The sequence below is a fragment of the Haplochromis burtoni genome, unplaced genomic scaffold (assembly GCF_018398535.1).
Source record: "Haplochromis burtoni strain Fernald_Lab_line unplaced genomic scaffold, NCSU_Asbu1 Contig_711, whole genome shotgun sequence".
Lineage (NCBI taxonomy): Eukaryota > Metazoa > Chordata > Actinopteri > Cichliformes > Cichlidae > Haplochromis > Haplochromis burtoni.
The window spans coordinates 10,146-15,791 of NW_024583072.1; positions in this window are offsets into that span (position 1 = coordinate 10,146).

Consider the following 5,646-nt stretch of genomic DNA (forward strand, 5'->3'; position numbering starts at 1 on the left):
AGATATATCCATTTGCAAATCATTCCTCCATGCCTCTAAAATAGACTGTGTTGATTCTTTGGAATTTTCCATAAATAATTTATACAATGCAGAAACTTGGCCTGTCCCATTTACATGCTTTATAACTGTGTTCTCTAGAGAGGAGTAGGTGGGGATTTGTAAGCTGTTACCTTGTGTGGTTAAGATAAAATTTCTTAAATGAAGAAATTTAAAAAAATGTTTGACAGGAATAGAAAAATGTACTTCTAAGTTGTTCAAAAGACATAAGAGTATTATTCCTAAATATATCAGACACTTTCTTATACCTTCATCGAACCAAAATTTAAAACCTGCATCCACCCTACCAGGAGGAAAGCTGTTATTTCCAAATATCGGAGTAAACCGAGACAGTTGGATCATTTCTCCCAAGTAGTTATGTATTTCAAACCAGATCATTATAGGGTTTTTAAAAAGGGGTTCTTAGTTTGCTTATTTAGTGTCTTCCTGTCGGCTGAGTAAAGATATAAGGTAGGGGGAATTTTGATTTCTGTAGACTCCGTAGAAACCAACACTGGAATTTGCGCATTAACAAAATAAAATATTGCCGCTCTGATTTGAGCAGCCCAGAAGTACCACTTTAAATTTGGAAGTTGTAAACCCCGTCTTTCATAAGGAAGGTATAATAATGAGATTCTGAGTCTTGGTCTTCTGTTATTCCAAATAAAGTTTGGTGGAGAGAGAGGTATTGATTGAAAAAGGTAAAGATATTTTGGCAAAATTGACATTTTTAGTATATTAATACGACCAATTAAAGATATAGGTAGTTTCATCCATCTGTTTAGAAGTGTAATAACTGACGTCGTTAAGGAATTATAATTGGATGCAAAAATATTTTCAATTGAGTGAGTTAATTTCACACCCAGATAAGTAAACCCATGTTCAGATAACAGAAAAGGAGTATTGATTGGAGGAGTTTGTTGTTCATTTTTATTCAAAAATAATATTTCGGATTTATCTGAATTTATTTTATAACCCGAAAATGTGCTAAATGTATTAATGAGACTTAATATGGATGATATTGATTTGTTTAAATTGGTGCAGAACAGGATCACATCATCTGCATATGGGGCGATACGGTGGTCAACATTGCCTACTTTAATTCCTGATATGTTTTTATGATTCTGAATTGCCATCGCAAGAGGCTCAGTTGCCAAGGTGAACAAGAGAGGTGACAAGGGGCACCCTTGTCTAGTTCCACGATATAATCTGAATGGTGCGGAAAAAAGACCAGTAGTTAAAATCTCTGCTTGAGGGTTGAAGTACATCAACTGACTCCATTTAAAAAATCTGTTTCCAATACCAAACTTTTTCAAAACTTCAAATAAGAACGGCCATTCGATCCTGTCGAAGGCTTTTTCCTTATCCATTGAGATTAACGCATTGTCTCTTTTTTCTCATAAATGATATTCATGACCCTCCATATATTGTGAAACCCCTGCCTCCCCTGGATAAAGCCGTTCTGGTCTGAATGAATCATTTTAGGCAAGAGTGTCTCTAATCTCATAGCTAATAGTTTGCAAAGTATCTTGCAATCATAATTCAACAGTGAGATTGGTCTATAAGAACTACAATGTGTTGCTGGCTTATTAGCTTTCAGTAACAAAGTAATTGTTGCAACATTAAGTGAAGGGGGAGAGACCCAGATTCAAATGATTCCTGATACATATCCAATAAAGGCTGGATTCATTTATCTTTAAATATTTTAAATATTTCTATTGGTATTGCGTCAGGTCCAGGAGTTTTGCCCCCTTTCATGTTCCTTATAGTATTAGTAATTTCTTCTACTGTTATATTAAGCTCTAGTTCATCCATATCGTTTTCTGGTAGTCTAGGAAAATGCAGCTGATCCAAAAAAAAAAATTGTTTTGATGAAAATTACTTTAAATGCTCAGTTGTGTATAGCTGTTTATAAAAAGTAGAAAAAGAGTCATTAATATGTTTAGGATCAGCTGTGATCTGTCCTTCATCTGTTCTTTCAGCCTGAGCCTGTTTAATACGCCAAGCCAGTATTTTACTTGCTTTTTCACCCTGTTCATAATATGACTGTTTCAGTCTTAGTAAACTTTTAGTAGCTTTATTTAATGACAAAATATTAAATTTAGCTCTGAGTTTATTTAACTCTAGAATTAGAGCATTAGATTTGGATATAAATATCTCTTCCTCAATATCTTTCATCTTTTTCTCCAAATGGACCAGTTCCATCCTGGATGCTTTATGTTTAAAGCTTGTAAAACTGATCATTTGCCCTCTCAGGAAAGCTTTAAAGGCCTCCCATTTTATAGTCAGGTTTACTGCAAACAGGAACTCCCTAACAACAGAGGCATTAGTCAGTGATGAATATCTATTTTAAACAGCAGCCTTTACTTTGCTTTATTGTGTAGGGGATGCCTTCCCCTCCAGGCTAGTGGAGGTTCTTACAGCTGTAGCAAACATTTTTATTGGTGTTTTATTGTCTCATCTATCCATTCATTTCCCCCCTATAAGAACTGTAGTCAAAGAAAGACAGTTAAAAGAATCACCTGCACTAGACAACAACAGGATGTTTCATTTGTGTTTTCCCCACAGGGATAAGGATTGATGCCCCTTTGTCTGTTATATCCTGTAGGTAGACTTTTAAACCAGATCACGTCTGGAATGTTGTTCAGCAGCTCGGCGGAAAACAACTTTTTTCAGGTTGTCTTTTAACAGAATTAGAATATTTAGTAGCAGAAACTAACTGTTGTGGAGAAAATAAATACATTTACTCAAATACTGTGGCGTTTATACTTTTCTTGTTTTTAATTTGTTTTTTAAATTGTTTCAAATTTGAAATGGAAGCATCTGGATGACCTGTGATTGATAGAACCATAAATTCTGCTCCCTGCTAAATTCGAACCATTAGCCCGTCCACTGCTGCTTAATCGCACTTAGGTTATGTAGTAGGACAATGATCCAAAAAACAGCAGCTACCTCTGAATAGCTCAAAGAAGAAGAAGAAAAAGGTTGTTCATGACTATGACTGATTTAAAATAATTCTGTCTTTCAAAATTTACCCTGAGCGTAATAGCGATTGCCAGTTTCTGCAAACTGATTGGTTGATTGCAGTTCTTTCAAGGTTTAAGGTTATCAGGTTAAGGGGGCAATTACTTTTTTCACAGGCAGCCTGGTGGTTAGCACTGTTGCCTCACAGCAAGAAGGTGCTGAGCTTGACTCCAACATCTGGCCGGTGCCTTTCGGTGTGGACTTTTCATGTCCGCCCCAGTTTGCGTGGGTTCTCTCAAGCTTTGCCAAAGTCCAAAGAAATGCAATTAGCGGGGTTAACTGGTGCTTCGAAATTGCCCATAGTTGTGAATGTGAGTGTCTGTCCTTTTGGTTTCACTGTTAGACCTGACTCCCTCTCATTTACGTTTATACAGATGTATAAATGAAAGTCAGTATGTTCTACTGACTTTTATTCCTTTTCCCTCCAAAGCATATCTCCTCCTCTCCAGGGTCTCTTCCATCTGCCTCCAACCCGCACTACAGATCACAATATCATCTGCAAATATGATAGTCCACTCCTGCCTGACTTCATCTGTCAGCTTCTCCATCATCATCATGTCCATCACTGAATTTCCCGGAGGAACCCACCCGAGGGATTAATAAAGTTTCATCTAATCTAATCTAATCTAATCATCTCAAGCAAGAAGGAGCTCAAAGCTAATCTCGTGCAATATTCAATACGTTGCAGTACCAGAGTCCCTCTCTTTGCATCCTATCATATGCTTTCGCTGGATCCACAAACACAAAGTGCAAGTCCTTCTCCATCTTCCCCAGCATACAGCCTTACTGCTGTTCACAGACTCTCACCTTACCTTAACGTAAATTCATCTCAGCATCCTGCAATTGTTACCCCAGCTCTACACATCACCTTGTTTTTGAACACCGCAAACGTCATACTTATCCATTCCTCAGGCATCTTCTCACTGTTTAACACACAAAAATGTGCATAAACATGCTTATTGATTCCCAACATTGTCGCAGTTACTTATTGTATATATTAGACATGCAAACTTCCTGTCGCTACGTCTGACAGTCAGCCAGCTAAACAAAAAACTACCAGTACATAAGCTAACCTTAGGCCAGCAAATGCTAGGATAGTGTCCTACAAAGTACACTTTCCCACTGATAAAAGGTTTGATTACATTTTCACATCACATGAGTTCACTGAACAAGTGTTCACATTCAACAATGTTCGATTAAGTCAGTTCATTTTGGTGTTGGCTCTTGCTGTGGTATTGTATAACTTCCTGTTCCTGTTACAACACACATTGGTGTTTTGTGTAGCTTATCTACATGTATTATTGTAAGGTCTTGTCAGATGTTTAGCTACTCCTCAGCCTCCTTTAGTAATACCGATGATTGTAAGAAGTGTAGCCTAACTGCAGCTCTGGAGGCCAGGCTCAATGAATTGGAGACCTGTCTCCATAGCCCGGAAAATCCTTCAGTTGGCCAGGTGGTGTAGGCAAAGGTTGCTTAGTCAATATTGGGTCACCCCCAGCAGATTGTCCCGAACAGCTAGGAAACCAGTGGGGCTGGGTGATGGTGAGAAGTCCTAAAAGGAAGCCCCAGTACACCACCAAACCAACTACATTTCAAATCGTTTTGATTTCAGGTCGTAGTGATAGATGAGCTATATCAAGTGATAGCAACGCCAGGAAGAAGTACTTGCTAAAATTTGGTATATATATCCAAAAACGCTTGAGCAGTGTAGCAGAGCTCGTCATCCGATGTTGTTCAGGGAGTAAGGAAACTGTGGGCAAAGTAGAACAGATGAGTGACACTCTGTACCTGTAAACAAGGCACTTTGCTATGTGACCCAGGTCACTCGAGGCGCTACAAACAAATGTTCCTGTTAGTTCAAACAGTGCAGCGAAACATGCCCTGAAGCTACAATTACATGGCTATTGATCCATCTCTTAACCACAGGATTTTAACACTTTATTTGAACAGATTCCACATCCTGCCAAACCCCTTTACCTAGGTGTCAGGAAGCTGTGTCCAAACAATCTAGAACAAGCAGCAATTAATCAAAAGAAAACATTGTCTCATGATCAGTTTGGTCTTAGCGACACTATTGCTTTCTAAGCCCCCACTAACATAAGAGTTAATCTTCTTCTTTCCTATATTGTTACATTTCAGAGGCATTTTTATATATTCTATACATCAAAGAGAGGGTGAGAACCACATCAAAGCTGCAGAAATTCATCTTCTGCAAACAAGCAAAGTAAAAAGACCAAAATAGAATCATACAAAGGTCTGTTTCATTGAGCGTCCTGAAGCCTGAAGCTGTGAAAGGTACCTGCTGCTGAAAGTCTGCGTGTTCTGCACTCAATAGCCTCGAATAGTCAAAGAGAGGTTAATCTCTCTACTGCAGACACACCTGTTTTCCATTCAGCCAGAATGTTATCTAAGCATTCCTTCATAGCCACAACACTCAGAAAACCCTGGCCAGACAAAGATGTCTGTGTTTGACATGCCTTCTCTCTCAGGTAGACCCAATAATAATAATACGTATAGACAGACAGACAGACAGACAGAGAGAGAGATAGATAGATAGATAGATAGATAGATAGATAGATAGATAGA